Raw genomic sequence first — 16,875 nt, 5'->3', positions numbered from 1 at the left:
TCCCAACAAAGTGGTTGTTTTTTTTGTCAGTGGGGACTCATGCGTGAATCCTCTACACCCTGCCGTGCCTCGTAATGTGCATTTGCCTCCCCCAGGTATTTCCCCAGAACCCCATGTAACTTTGTTTGTCTGGCGAGCTGTTTGAAATAGTCCTTTGAAGCTCATAATGCGTCTGGAGGTTTACACTGGCCACGCCTCCTGCCTAGAGGAATTTTGTACAACCCCCAATAATACAGAAACTTTGCATTTTTAATACAATGGACTCCAAAGTGACTTACACTTAATTCAGGTAGGTTTGCCCAGGATGTGCCAGGACATTGCCATATCTGTCCCGCACCCTAAATGCTAAAATTCCCTGAGAGGGGTGCTCGTATCCCACAATGCACTGCAAAAAGCCCACACAAGACAACGTGCCTGATGGCGGCATGAGGGATGCTGGGATGACGACCCCGGAGCCACACACCTCTTGCCGATGCAGCCTGTTGCTGTGGAAACGCCCAGCGCTGGCAAAGGTGATTAAGTGTGCACACGAGCTAGTGCCCTGGCAGTGCTGGCTCCAGCAATGTTCCCATGAACACTTTTTGTGTATCAACAGAAGGGGTCAGAGCAGACGGCGTGCAGGAAAATACTGCTCACTGAAGATGAAGCGAGGAGGAGAGAAGAGGTGTTGTGTAGTCTAGGACAGATGTGTACAGTCCAAAGGCTGTTCTGTTCCTTGTGCTTCTCCTGAGATGACTCCCTGCACAAGAGGAGATGCTCCCCTGCTGACCTGTTCTAGCATCATAGAATATCAGGGTTGGAAGGGACCTCAGGAGGCCATCTAGTCCAACCCCCTGCTCAAAGCAGGGCCAATCCCCACTTTTTGCCACAGATCCCTAAATGGCTCCCTCAAGCATTGAACTCACAATCCTGGGTTTAGCAGACCAATGCTCAAACTACTGAGCTATCCCTCCCCACCAGCTGAGTGAATGCAGCTCCCCAGAAGGGAAACAAGCCCCATCACTTCGTGTCTTTAGTGCACTCTCTGAGAGGAGCCATACGTTCGCCTCGGCTCAATTCAGCTGCAGTGTAGCACTCCCAAGGGAACCAGAAAAGGCTTGAAGCTCTTGTTTGTTCTGTGGATACTAAGTTTAATAAGACTCCACTATTCAAACTGCCCCTGCTCCGGGAGTGTAAGATTTGGTGAGCCCAGACAGGAGAGGCTGAATTGCAATGATCTGACCTCTCCAAGAGATGAACCCACCAAACTGCTGCAGACTGCTCCAGAGAAAGCTGCCAGGGAAGATTTCATTGGTTGCAAGCGCTATGGCTGGGAGAGAGTTAAAAGACCAGTAGTGGAGGTAGGAGGACTCTGATACCAGCTAAAGGATGAGCATTTAAGAGAAGTCTGTGACTCCCTGGGCATTTCTGGGACACATCACAGTGAAACTGCAGCCAAAAGCTCTTTGACCTTACCCAAATATATAAGAATTCATTTCAATAGTGAAGAGCCAAACCCGCTGGAAAATCAGGGATTGTCTTACATTGCTGGCATTAGGAGAGAAGATTTTACAAGCCATTGCTACAGCAAAAGAGGAGCAAAAGATCTGTCAATCCCATCCCAGAAAAGAAAACCAGTGTTAAAGAAAGACTTTAAAATAACAGGACAGTTTAGGAACTCCCTGCAAAAGGACAGGCTAAACCAAAGCAGTTTGGCTTATCAAATTGCAAATGGTGTTCCCAAGGGGACCACTGAGACAGAGATAATGGAAACTGTAATCAGGGCAGTTTGCCCAGGATTGAGCTTCAGAAGCTAGCTGGAGTGAAAAACGAAGCTGAGCCTGCCAAAATTGTGTACCCCCTTTCCCAGATCATTGATGAATATGTTGAACAGCACCGGTCCCAGTACAGATCCCTGGGGACCTTGCTATTTACCTCTCTCCACTCCGAAAACTGACCATTTATTTATTTAGTAGACTAAATCTGCGATGCACAATCCTTCACAGTTAACAGAGATAATAATGTGCTAACCTACATCTCCACCACTGCCAGGCTGAACCCCATAGTCCACCGGTGGGTTGCAGAATCATCTGACTTTAACTTCATAGGGTAGAAAACCTGAGTTATGAACATCAGAGTTATGACCTGACCAGCCAACCATGCACCTTATTTGGAACCTGAAGTACACAATCAGGCAGCAGCAACAGAGAGAGAAAAAACAAATACAATACAGTAGTGTATTAAACATAAACTGCTAAAAAAATAAAGGGAAAGCAGGATTTTTCTTCTGCATAGTAAAGTTTCAAAGCTCTATTAAGTCAATGCTCAGTTGTAAACTTTTGAAAGAACAACCATAACATTTTGTTCAGCATTACGAACATTTCAGAGTTACGAACAACCTCCTTTCCCAAGGTGTTCGTAACTCTGAGGTTCTACTGTAGTTAAATATCATCTAGGGAAATCTAATGCTTTATCAGGAATTCCCCTTGATAGTCACAGGATGCACAGAAGAGACGAACACAGGTGTTGTTAAAGCAGTCAAACTCCTTGGATATACAAACTGATGGCAAGGTGTCCAGGTTAGTAGTTATTACTACCAATCCTTTGGCAGTAGAAGTCTCCTTCATAGGCATTACATCCACCATAAAACTTATTCCAGGAGAAGACATTTTGGCAACTCAGAAGAAAGATCCAGCTATTGCTAAAATGCTTCAGTATAAGTTTTTGGGGCACAAACCAATTAACCAAGAGAACACAGGAGGATGTTGAACATCGAACATTGTGTCACTAGAGTTTGTGTGTGCACCAAGCAAAAGAAACCTCACCAGCGTACCAGATTTCATCTAACTACCATAGTTACAACAAGTACCGGGGGGTAGCCGTGTTAGTCTGTATCCACAAAAACAACAAGGAGTCTGGCGGCACCTTATTTACTTAGTTACAACAGAAGCATTTGTACTTGTAGCCATAGGCTTCTTCCATCTAGGAAGAAGCAAAGAAAGATAGGAATACATCTGAGCCTCGGTGGATCACTTTACTTGGTTTGTCAAAGTCTACCCTACCACCAAAAAGTCAGGAAAGACAGTGACAGACAAGATCTTCAATTAGTTTGTTTTAAGATTTGATTTCCCCAAAAGAATCCATCATCAATAAGGAGCAGAGTTTGAAAATAGGTTTTTTTTCCAAAGCATAGAGTACTACAGTAAGATTTAAACTTCTCCCATAACCCCATACCAGCCACAGGGCAATGGGCAAGTAGAAAGGCTGAATCAAATTCTGCTGGCTACATTGATAACCTTGCCAGAAGAACAAAAATCAGACTGGAAGGACTCCCTTAATAAGACCATAAGACCATCTATGCCTATAACTGTACACAAAATGATGCTACGAGTTCCCACCCTTCTATTTATTATCTTGAAGATAATCACATTTGTCTATTGTCATTGCATTTGCTCTACCTATGAACTCTGAATCTGCACCTAGGAAGCATAAAGAATATGCTGAGACACAGAAACAGCAATTGAAAGACGTTTATGAACTGGCCTCAATATGTTCTCAAAACTCTGCTATTCGTAGTACGAATCATTATGGTCAGAAAGCGTACGGTGCTGCCCTCTGGCCGGGGGACAGGAGTACTTGTCAGGAAGGGGACCAGGCAAACTAACATCCTATTGGGAAGATAAAATTCATGTTAGAAGATGAAAGGAAAGGGGAGAGTTCACAGAGTAAAGGCAGAAGGTGGAGAAGGAGGTGGTAGAGTTTGTCACCACAAGTTTTTGCTTCTCTGGGTTTTCTTGCCCTTGGAGATGACACTGTGCTGCACAGCGCCACGGCAGAAGATGCAGAGATCAAGGGAAATAAGCAAAACTGGAATCGAAGGGCGAGTCTCTGCTAGAAGCGCTACAGCGGCACAGAGGCACCGATGCAGCTGCTCCACTGTGGCGCGTCTGGTGAAGATGCTCTATGCTGATGGGAGAGCGCTCTCCTGTCAGCGTAATAAGTCCACCCCTGCGAGAGGCAGTAGCTATGTCGGCGGGAGAGCACTGTCTACACAGGGGGTTACGGTCGGTATAACTATGTCACTGAGAGGGTGTGGATTAATCACACCCCTGAGTGACGTAAGTGATACTGAAGTAGGCTGTAGTGTAGACCAAGCCTCTCTAAGGACAGGATTTGGACTCCAGTGATTGTGATCGTGAGAGCGAAGACAAACAACATGGTACCCATGGCATGGTGACTCTGCATTCAGAGGCAGAAACATTCCTTCCACGGCTGGGAAATGGGGGTGTTGTTGGTCTTGTAAACTTGGAGACAGATGACTAGTCTGATGTGACATCCACATCAGCCAATGAAAGACATGAATGGCTAAATGTGACCATGGATCCGGAAACCATCAGTGCACAAGAAGACAGATCTCGAGAACAGCCCATTGTCACATGAGGTCCTCTGACTAGAGAGGGAAGAGCCCCCCAGACACTGACCTATGAACCTACTCATCAGTGTCTAATTCCAGCTACTGGTGTATGCACCATGGCTTTATCCTTGTGTTTACATGCTGTACCTAGTACCTATTCCTGTATCTTCTCCTGCATTCTCTCCAAGATTAATGTAAATGAAGAGACATTGGCTTCTGGTTTCGATATTGCTCTACAAAAGGGGTTGATAGCGCTACATAGTTAGTTTTATGTTTCTTGAGTAGATGTTTTTTATGTCTAATGACTTTGTGTTACATGGTTATACCGCTTACCACGTGGGAGCTGGTATCTCATAAGATCTGAGGATCTCTGGGGATTTAAACTGTTCAGAACTGGCGATTTGGTTGGGCAATGGAACAAGCCTTGACACAGACATTGCCTGCTTAATGTGAATTAAACCAAAGAGAGATGCAAAAGTTTCCAGATCTGATGAAAAAGGAGCAAGACAAAAGCTCATCTGAGACCGAAAGCACGAGCTTGTGGAAGTCGTAGGTGTCTGCTAATAAGCCAAATGGCTGGACGGAATGTTTTATATTTTGTTAATGGGAATATTTGGGGGATATTATATTTCCACAGGAGGAGTGTAGCACTGATACGGGAATGTCAGGGTTCTACATACCTGCATCCTGTATCTCTAAGGCTGTGCCCTGTCCCTTTAAGGGTTTGGAGATCTGCTAGCGAGGCTAAAGAGGAACAGTGGGGATGCAAGCTGCACCCCCAGGAGGGTTTCTGTCGTTCTCCGGGGGACCCAGCGGGTTGCAGCCTGCGTTTGTTTGGGGAGTTGGACATTAAGTTTAATAAAATTCCATTTTTAAAACCATCCCTGGTCTGCAGTGGAACACATGCTCTAACCACCAGACCCCTACAGTCCCAGAGCCAGCAGAGTTGGGGGTAACAGCTTGCACCCAGATTCTGGTCTGGTCAGATTGGTGGAATTAACACAGCTCATCCCCCCAGTTCCCCTGGGTGTCCCCTGTGCAGCACAGAGACGTGGGCAGCAGTTTATGGGGATGTGGTTTGTTGGGAGTGGCAGGGACCTTGGTTTGCTCTCAGTGAGCATCACAGGCTCCCTGTGCCTGCAGCCCCCTGCTCAGTTCCTCATTTGAGCTCCTGGGGCATCAGGCTCCGTGGAGCTGGGGACTGGGGTATTTGGAGCAGCACTGAGGGGTCCCTCACTGTCCCATCATGTGGTGTGAGCTCACTGCCCTTTTTCTCCATGAGTGCCAGCTTGGGCGAGGGTCTGAGGCCAGCACTTGTGTCAGTGGGGCAGGATCGGAGACAAGGGTGAGTTGGCTGTTCAGGCAGCTTGAGAGGCTGGGTGCTGAGTACCAAAGGGGCCAGAGGGCTGGGGGAACGTTTGTATTAATAATGGGGAACTGAGTCAGGGAAAAGAGGAGCTGAGACCTGAACCTTCACTCTAAAATGGAAACAATATCCTGCACCCTGATCAGGTTGCCCGGGGTCAAGCCAGAGTCACCCATCGCCTGCAAAGGCAACAGGGCTAGATTCTGATCTCAGCTCCCCTCAGGTCATTCTGGAGTCCCTGACGGCTGCAGTTAGATCAGGGGCTACATTCGCATCTTTCATCCCAGAGTAAATAAAAATAAATATTGCAACCAAGTCAGGGTAATTGGATATTAGACCTTGTTTTGACCGATTAAAATGTGACTAGGGTTGCCAGGTACCCAATTTTCAACCAGAAAGTCCGGTCAAAAAGGGGACTTGGCAGTGTCCAGTCAGATGTACTGACCAGACACCAATAGTCTGGTTACTGCGGGCGGGAAGGGAGAGGTGCCGGGTCATTGTTAGCCGATGGCCAGGGATGTTTGGTGAGATGCCAGCTATGCCCGTTTATACCATCCGTGACTTTAACCGCTAGGACGCACTGTCCCTTCGCGGCGGGCAGCCCGGCCTAGGCTGACGGATGCCCGAAGGTCCTAACCACCCGTGACTTTAACTGCTAGAGCTCAGAGCTCCTTCGCAGCGGGCAGTCAACACTGACTGACAGGTGCCCCAATGGCAGCACTAAGAGCCTCTCCACACCCGTGACTTTAACTGCTAGAGCTCAGAGCTCCTTCGCAGTGGGCAGTCAGGATTGACTGACAGGCGCCCCAAGAGTTTGCCCCGTGGAGGCGGCACAACTCAACGCTAGGCTCTTAGTACTCTCACCTAATGGCCAGGCTTTATAGCCAAAACGGCTGAGGTTCTTTAATTGTGTTGGCTGCTTCACAGTAAACCAGAGAAACAAGTCAGGCTTATGCATAAATGGTTACCAAAATTTATTAAACTAGATTCTAATCATGTGGTTACAAAATTGCTAGTGCCTACTTATTTAAGTGTAGAGATGTTACACACACAAACAAGTTACAAAACTGAAGCTACAATCCCAAAGAAAGAAAACAAAGTATAGAGCTCTATTTCAAAATATGTGTACACTAAAGATTGGACATCAGGTGTGGGTGCTTCTTACCCTCCTTGCATCTCTCGATTCCAGCGGTGCCAAGCCAGGATCGGTCACTCAATTCCGCGGAAAGACGAATAAGGGACAAGGCTTAGGGACCCTCTTAGCTGCAGAAGCCTTGGGAGGCTGTCACTTATCTGACCAGCAGATAGATAGTGAAAAGCACTCCAAAATCATGGTGCTGTAGGTCCCCTACTTATACCTCTGTACTCCTTTATTCTTTTTCTCCTTTCTATGCTAAATTGGGGCTGGTCTGTCGGGGTGACGCCAGCAGCAGTTTATGACGTGGGCAGCAGTTTATGGGGATGTGGTTTGTTGGGAGTGGCAGGGACCTTGGTTTGCTCTCACTGAGCACCACAGGCTAGTAGTATAAGGCCCCTACCATCAATCAAACCCTGACCCCGCCCCTTGACCCCTTAGCCCTTGACCCCCTCAGCCCCGCCCCTTGACCTCTTAGCCCCACCCACCGGAAGTCCCGCCCCATGGGTTATTACTTCCGGGGTCAAGGCTGCCACATGACCGGAAGCAAGGTGTGTCATGTGACACCCACCCCACCCCTTGACCCCTTTAACCCCACCCCTTGACCTCTGCCCCCCCCCACCGGAAGTCCTGCCCCATGGGGTATTACTTCCAGGGTCAAGGCTGCCACGTGACCGGAAGCAAGGTATGTCATGTGAACCCTCTAACAACTCCTCCCACTGCCCTCTACCAATCAGGATGGGTTTCGCCCCGTAGGACTTCCCCCCCAAGAGGAGCTTTGACCAATCAGGGCGAGTTCCGGAGCGGGGTGTCCTCTCCGGAAGTGGGTCTTGTGACCCCTCTAACAACTCCTCCCCCCCCCACCCTCTACCAATCAGGATGGGTTTTGCCCCGTAGGACCTCCCAGAGAGGAGCTTTGACCAATCAGGGCGAGTTCCGGGGTGGGGGTGTCCTCTCTGGAAGTGGGTCTTGTGACCCCTCTAACAACTCCTCCCCCCACCCCGCTACCAATCAGGAGGGGTTTTGTTCCGATAGGACCAAGAGGAGATTTGACCAATTAGGGTGAGTTCCGGGGGCGGGGTGACCCGTCCGGAAATGATTCGTGTGACCCCTCTAACAACTCCTCCCACCAACCTCTACCAATCAGGCCGGCCCGAGAGCAGATTTGACCAAAATAGGGCAGGTTCTGGGATGGGGTGAACCACCCAGAAGAGGGGCGTATGACCCCTCTGCCAATCAGAGCGCAGCACCATCACCCCATAAGGCCCAGCGTCGGGCAGAAGAGGCTGTCTTTTACCAAGAGCGCGTGTTTTAGAAATTGTGGAGACATGGACTCCTTCACCACCCCCGTGAGAACTTCGGACTTTGTTTTAGCCCCGAGGGCCTTTGGACTTGTATGGAGAAAGCGCTACATCAGCGAGAGTTCTGAGGAGGACCCTTTGGCCCAGCCGTTGATGGACACACCGGAAACCGACCCCGAAACCCGGCTGCTTGTGAGGCACCACGATGAGCGTGATGGCCTCTTGTTGTCCACCCCCCGAGAGGTGGAAGGTGATCACGGCTTGGGGGAGTTACGGGCGGACAAGGTGAATGAAAAAGACGTGGCTCAGGTAAATGAATGTTTAAGAAGTGACGGTCGGGGTGGGGGTGTGTAATGGGGGTGGGGGTGGGGGGGGAGGGCTAGGAACCAGGGATTGTGTAAATCAAAAACCAAGCAGTGGTGTGCTTACGCTGTTTCTTTTTTGAAAAAAAAAATCTCTCAACAGCTCGATGATGCCTTTCTAGAGGACCCGGAGACTCTGGACAGCGTTGCACCAAGCAGCGAAGATGAACCGGGCCCACCTTGTTTTTGCTCAACGCCAATACAAAATGTTGAAGAGGACTCCAAGGATGACGGCTATGAGGAGTTTAGGAGGAGGCTAGGCATGGAACTGACTGAGCCAGTGCCACGTCGTGAGCGTAACAAAGTCATGCGGACTATTGTACGCGTTGCTGTTTATTCTGTTCTTAATCACTGTCTTAGGGAAAAGCTTTTTGAAGATTGTGAGGGCTGTGTCATAGATGCACCAGGCCAGCGGCACCATGACTGTGTGACTTGGACTTCAGTGGATATAAACTGCAAGCTCCGGGGCCTGTGTGCTGAGCTGTGTTTGGAAAGCTTATTAAACACTGTGATTGCCATAGGTTATGCTATGCAATGTCTATGCCTAACCCAAGAACATTTAGCACAAGGGGTGACCTTGATAAATGCTGTGCAATTCAGTGGAGACCCTGACCATGTTTTAAAGAAAATGACCAAACCGGAAGATGCCTGCTTAGAGCGTTATATTGACCGTCTGGTCCGCACAAAAAGTTACAGAACCCTGCTTAAGAAAAAGGCTATTTGTAAGAAATCTAAAAGGATTAAGTTAGAAAATGGTGAGGTGCCAAACATGCGATATAAAACTTGGTTGCTGTAAATTTAAAAAAAAAAATCTATTGAAAAGGGCTTTGTGACTATTTGTATTTCTGTTAAAAGGTCTCTGGCCCTTAAGGGAGCTTAAAGTCTTTTTTTCTTTCTTTCTTTTTTTAATGGAGCATCTTGGTTTGTTTTCAAGGAGCTGTATGTCTTTTAAATAAAAAAAAATTGTTTGTGAGAACCTAGCTCTTGTGTCTTTTGTGTAAGAGAGACCCATTTACAGCAAAAAAAAAAAAAAAAAAAGCTGAAATGTATGTTGTGGGAGGGGGGAAAATACCCTAAAAATGTGTTTACAATAAAACAAACGGGGATGGTTCAGACATGTGGTTGAGTACAATAGAGTTGACTTATTCTGTTGAACTGAACGGGTTTAACCACCCCCCCCGCCCCCCCCTCACTGAATAGCCAGGGTGACTGTGATTACTCACCCTTGTTGCCATAGGGTTAATTTTGATGGGGGTGCACCCATAGTAAGGGAGGTGGGTGGGTGAGGATGGTGAGTTCTGATTAATATGAAATGAAATAAAACCTCAGGAGTTTGCAGATGCTATTGGGCAGTTTAAATATAACCCCTGGAGTTGGTGGAACGCTATAGGCCAGTCTAAATATGGCCCAGGAGTTGGTTGAAGGCCACGGGGCACTTTTTCTAGAAATCACCCCCCGTCCCACCAAACTTTAAGCATGAAAGAACATGTTTTTAAAAACAAAAACAAGCCCCAAGACATTCATTGATATCTGCAAAGGGCCCCGCACTTGAAATGGTTACTGTAAGAAGGCCCTACAGGTTGGGGGGAACAAAAAGTATTTGAACTTAAAAAAGAAAAAAAAAAAGAAAAGCAGCCCAATTGTGCAGAAAAACTTATTCCCCACCCCCGATCACAAAAGGGAATGCTAGGGAGGGGTGATCCAATCAACCTGCTAACTATTTTGAAACAAAAGAGTTAGGATGGTGTAAAAAAAAAAACAAAACCTCAGGTAGCTTGGAGACTGTCTCTTTCAACAGAAACTCTCTTGAATTGCTGCTGGGCTGCAAGTGGAGGTATGTTCCCTGGTTTTTTTTTTTTAACTCTGAAAAAATATATATATTATATAATGCCATTTTTTGGCCATGCTATCTTAGTAAATAATGGTGCATATCTGTATTGCAGTGTGATCTGTTTAGCATGGAGCCAGTAACTTTAAGTTGCAGTTCATCACCAGGCCAAGGTAAAAACCATTTTTAACTGTAGTTGTGCTTAATAACTTCAGGTATTACATAGGTTGAATAGGAATTTGGGAGCTAATACTAACTAACATTTTGGCTTGTTTTTCTTACCCCAAAGACCCCAAGCACACATGGCTGGGGCAGGGCGGGGGCCAGAACAACCAGGGATCTTTTTAAAAGCATGTGGGTTTATTGAAAAGTATTTTGTTGCAAACAGTGTTTTAAACTCTGTGTGTGTGTGTGTGTGTGTGTGTGTGTAAAACATAGGCGGTTTTTAAAAAGTATATGTCTACAAACTGATGGTGATGGTGTGTTTCCAATTAACAGGGTTTTTACTTTGCAAAATCAGATGTATTTTAAAAAAAAAAATATTTGTGGGGGTTGTTTTCAAAGTGGTAGAAATAAACTCAAAACCTGTGTTTGTTGTACAGCCTGAAATGGATTATTTTGTTTTAAAGCTATGATTTTTTTAAATAGAAAAAACACTCTAATGGATATTATTTTATTTTGTTTTAAAGTTTACTAGACAGTTTCATGTGTTTTATTAGAATGTTGTTTGCTTTACAGCACGGTCAAAACCTGAGGGGGTAAAAATGCTCAAAAGAAAAAGGAAAGAGACAACTGAAAAGAAAAATTCACCAGTATCTGTGACAGATGGATGGATGAAGCTGGGTAAATATATTTTGCTTATTAGTCTGGTTAATTTATGAGGTTTTGTATTTTAAGTACATACATAGGTGTGGGTGAGAAAGCTGGCAAAGTTACATTTTTGTAAAATGCTTTTTTCCCCCCCCTCCTGCCCCAAGCAGGCATATGCAGCCCTTCTGACAAGGCTGTAGTGGGAGCTACAAGGACCCCTCCCCGAGAACCACCAAAGAACCAGGAATCTGCTTTGAGACCTTTAACAACGCAAAACAGCACAAGAGTGCAGATGAAGCATCAGCCCAGTCCAAACCTCATTTACGTCAAACCCAAGGACAAAACAAAACACTCTGGTAAAAAACATCCATGCAAAGACAACTCCAGTTCCTCAGCGGCCACCGCCACGCCAAGCCCTGAGAAAACTGTGAGCGAAAACGCCCACATTCACAAACCCGGAACAGGCGCTCTAGGGATTGTGAATAAAAAACCAAGGATTGAAAACACCTGCGATGCCAAGGTATTGCAACCATGCAAACACAACTCCAGTTCCTCAGTGGCCACCGCCGCACCAAGCCCTGAGAAAACTGTGAGCGAAAACGTCCACATTCACAAACCCGGAGTAGGCACTCTAGGGGCTCTGAATGTGTGCAGAAACACACACATTCACAAACCCAGAGCAGGCACTCTAGGGGTTGTGAATAAAAAACTAAGGACTGACAAAGATCCCCCATATTCTAGTATTTGGGAAGAGTTTGATGCTTCATTCAGAAAACTGATGGACGCTGTATCTTCGGGGAGTCTAAAACTACGGCATTCTAAAAAGATTTGGAAAAAATACGACGCTTTGTTCAGAAAACTGATGGACGCTGAATCCTCAGGGGGCCTAAAAGAAAGGGGGGCTGGAAAGGGTGGCTCTGATCAGGCATGACTAGGTGTGGAAAGGGGTACCCTCAAGGGTGCACATCAGCTCGTGTGTAAACAAAAGGGCGGACGGCGCTTGGGGGATAAACAGATGGCTGCCAAAAAATTCCAGGCCAGGGTCGCTGTAAAAATTTTAAAAAGGGCTAAAGAGGTAATGAGGGAAAAAAAACAAAAAGAGATGCCCCCTACCAGAGGCTCTCAAACTGGCATGTCTGAAAATGGGGAGGCGAAATCAGACTCTGGTTTAGAAAATTCCCCAGAGTGCTCTCTAGACGGAGTCCCATCAACTCCCAATGCCCCTCACGGAGGCGTCTCAGAGTCTGACTCTCAATTAGTATCGGATGTAGAAGATGCCACTGATGGTTCCGTAGAGGAACCCCCAAGTAACCCTGAAAATGCAGAGGTGTATATGGAGAGAGTGAGAAGTTGGCAACGTGAATTACCTAGATTTGGGGGGTCGGTGTATTGTGAGGAGTTTCGTTTTGTCCATCTTGAGCAAATAAATTCAGCTCAACAGGCTGTTGAAGCCATACACAGAGGGATACAGCTAGTGCTTGATGATGTTAATGGTAGGGTAGGCCCTGATGATTACGTACAGTTACGTTTAGAGAGCCGTCGTTTAACTAACCCTTTGTTTTCAGTCAGAAGAACTAGGGATGAGCTGTCCGCTGAGGATTTCTTGAACCAGACCTCAAAGCTGCTTCAGAGCAATAGAGAATTGCATTTCGATGGGACGTTGCGCCTTGTTGTGACAGTTGTAAAAAATAGGGGTGGGGGCGCTCGAAGAGTTTTAAATTCTATCCTTAGTAGTCAGATTATTCATAAAAAGAGACAATGTTTAGTAGACCTGACTTACACCGGTACCAATCTATGTTTTGTGGGAGGGCTCTTGGCTGTCATGGCCGGTCATAAACCTACAGATGCAGAATTGTTAGCAGAGGCGAGAAAGTTGCATGAGAAACTGGGGTGGTCAGATCAAAAAAAGGTTATGCTCACTGATGTAGCAAAGTTTGAACAGCATTTAGGAGTTAACATACAGGTGGTGCTGTATGCGGTGAAAGGTGGCTGGGGTTTTTTTAAAACGGGGGGCCCCGTGTACCCTAAGACTTATTTCATCCTGTTGCACAATGAACATTACTATGGGGTTCTGGATGTGAAAAAGTTGTTCGGAGCAAAAAATTACTGTGAGTTTTGCCACACGGTGTACAGTCACGACCATTCTTGCAGGTATCGTTGCCGTCTCTGCTTGAGCGCAACATGCTCTGACAACATGGGTGTGCAGCTGAGGTGTCCTAGCTGTAAACTGTATTGTCGGTCCAAAGAGTGTTTGGACAGACATGTCAACTGTGCGTCAAAAAACCAAGTTGAATGCCTGTCTAAAACTTTGTGCGGTAAGTGTCAGGTGTACGTGGACAAGCAGCACAGGTGTAAAGGGAGGTGCTGTAAGCAGTGTCAGGGTTTGATCGTTGGAGATGTAGACATTCACCTCTGTTTTATGGACAGCCTTAGAAAGCCCGAATCATCAGAAAAGTATATTTTTTATGATTTTGAATGCATGCAGGAGACTGGGTTGCACACTCCCAATTATATTTTTGCAATGTCCCTAAAGCCGGAAAAATCCTGGGAATTTAAGGGTGACGAATGTCTTTCTATGTTTGTTAAGACCTTTATTGGCAAAGAGTTCCGGGACTACACGTTCCTAGCACACAATTCCAAAGGTTATGATGCGTATTTCTGTGTTAGACAGTTACTGAAGGAAAAGATGTGCATAGAACTGATCACTCAGGGCAGTAAACTAATGTGTGTGGAAGTTAAGGCCCTTGGCATTCGTTTTATAGACTCTTTAAACTTCTTGCCCATGAAGCTTAGCAAGCTCCCACAGGCGATGGGGTTTGAAGGTTGCAAGGGGTATTTTCCACATTTTTTTAACACTTTAGAAAATCAAAATTATGTGGGGCCTATGCCCGGTGTGGAGCACTACGGTGTAGAAAGCATGATGCCCAGGGAAAAAGCAGAGTTTCTCGACTGGTATCAAGACCACAGCTCTGAGACTTTTGGCCTGCAGAAAGAGCTTGCGTATTACTGCCAGCAGGATGTAAAAATTTTGAGACAGGCTTGTATCCTATACAGAAAAGAAATTATGAATATGACGGAGAAGGTCGATCTAGTAGAGAGAGAACCCGGTAAATTCACTGAGATAAAACTGTGTATAGATCCGTTCCGGTACATAACGCTGGCATCCGTCTGCATGGCTATGTACAGGTTTATGTTTTTGGAGCCTAACACGGTAGCTCTTCTCCCTCCAGACAACTATCACAGACAGAAAAAGAGATATTCGACCCCATCTATCCAGTGGCTGTTGTATATCTCTCAAAAAGAACATATACAAATACGGCACGCTTTACAGGGTGGGGAACTACAGGTAGGCCCCTACTTTTTAGACAGTTATGCCAATATTGACGGGGTACACACAGCCTTTGAGTTTAATGGGTGTTTTTTTCACGGCTGTGTCGCCTGTCATTGTGAAAAAGCACAAAACCCTATGATGGGTACAACTTTTGGGTTTCTTTATTACAAGACGCAGCTCAAGACCGACTATCTAAAACGGCTTGGTTTTGTAGTGAGGACTCTTTGGGAGCACGAGTGGGTGGTGATGAAAGAAACAGACAGGGAGCTTGCGAGCTTTTTAAACCGAGCCCAGTACCCCAGCCTCTCATGCCTAGGGATGCTCTTTTTGGGGGGAGGACGAACGCCATCCGTCTATATTATAAACCTAAGCCCGGGGAAGAAATCCACTATTATGATTTTACCAGCTTGTACCCTTTTGTAAACAAAACGAAAGACTACCCTATCGGGCACCCCGATACAGTTTATGACAAATTTGGACCCCTTGCAAATTATTTTGGAATTGCAAAAGTTAAAGTGTACCCCCCACGAGGCCTCTTTTTCCCATTGTTACCTGTCAGAGTGGGCGGCAAGCTTATGTTCCCGCTATGCCGAACCTGCGCGGAAACCGTGCAGCGGGAGACGTGCACCCACACTGACGAGGAGAGGGCCATCCTGGGGACTTGGTGCACTGTGGAATTGAACGCAGCCATAGCGAAGGGGTACGTGGTGGCTAAAATCTATGAAATCTGGCATTTTAATGAAAAATCTGATAAACTCTTTTCGGAGTACATAAAATTACACCTCCGCCAGAAACAAGAGGCTTCAGGGTATCCCAGCTGGTGCACAGACGAAGACAAACAAAATAAGTACGTTAACGATTTCTACCAGAAAGAAGGCGTGCTTTTACGCCGACACGAGATCAGGCTAAACCCCGCTAAACGCCAAATTGCTAAACTGTTTTTAAATTCTCTGTGGGGTAAATTCGGCCAAAGAACCAACCTACCCAATACCAGCATCGTGAGAGACCCCGACGAACTCTTTCAGTACCTATTTTCCCCCAACTACGAGGTTTCATCCTGTGAGTTTATCGACGATGAAACAGCGTGCGTATCTTGGAAGCACGCAAAAGACCGTTATTCTGTCTCTGGCAATACCAATGTTTTCATAGCCTGTTTCACCACCGCTTATGCCCGCTTAGAACTATACAACCTCCTAGACGGATTGCAAGAGCGGTGCCTGTACCACAACACTGACTCTGTGATATTTGTGAAAAGGGAGGGGGCCTGGAATCCCCCTCTGGGGGATTATTTAGGGGACCTCACGAGCGAGATCCCACCAGATGAACACATCACCGAGTTTGTGTCGGCAGGCCCAAAAACATACGGGTACAAACTGTCGGGAGGAAAGGCTTGTATGAAGGTCAAAGGTATTACCCTGAACGTAGCAAACTGTGAAAAGATCAACTTTGACAGTTTGAAAGATCTAGTCCTGGACTATTGCACGGGTCTGCGAGAGAACCCCTCAAAAAAGATAAAGGTGCAGCAACCCTCTATTGTAAGAAACAAAAATCAGTGGCAAATAGAGACAAAAACCCTTAAAAAAACACAGAAAGTCGTTTACAACAAGAGGGTCCTAGGAGAAGGGTTTAAAACCCTGCCCTACGGTTTTTGAAAAATGGATACGAGGTGGAGACACCCCTTTTCTGCAATTCTCGCGGGGCCTAGCAACTGCGGGAAAAGTTACTTTATAAAAAATGTATTGGATAATGCCAAACAAACATTGTCTGTTACGCCTGAGAATATTGTGTGGTGTTACAGTTGTTGGCAACCCTTGTATAAAGAACTGCTCTGTAAATACCCCTTTATCAATTTTGTGGAGGGTCTGCCTGATGCTTTTGACGATGACCGTTTGTTTCCTACCAATAAAGTGAACATGATTATCATAGACGATCTGATGAACTCCGCTTGTGAAAGCGATGAAATCGAGAAAGCCTTTACCAAGTACGTGCATCACAGGAACCTGAGCATTATGTATATAGTTCAGAACGTATTTTGCCAGGGAAAAAAGAGTCGCACTATTAACCTAAACACAAAATACATGGTTCTGTTCAAAAACCCCAGGGACAGATTACAAATTGCTACACTCGCTCGGCAAATGTACCCCGGCAAAGCTCAGTTCTTTCTTGAAGCTTTTGAGGATGCTACCAAAAGGCCTTATGGCTACCTGGTGGTGGATTTAAATGCTTCCACACCAGAAGCTTATAGGCTAAGAACTGGTCTTTTCCCTCCAGACTGGCCGGCAGTTTATACTTTAAAAAGAACAACAGCCCGGTATAAAAAGAGATGAATTATTGGCAGGTCCCTTTTTA

This window comes from Natator depressus, chromosome 23, assembly GCF_965152275.1.
Source record: "Natator depressus isolate rNatDep1 chromosome 23, rNatDep2.hap1, whole genome shotgun sequence".
Lineage (NCBI taxonomy): Eukaryota > Metazoa > Chordata > Testudines > Cheloniidae > Natator > Natator depressus.
The sequence above is the reverse complement of the archived record's forward strand: the minus strand, read 5'-3'. Positions refer to the sequence as shown.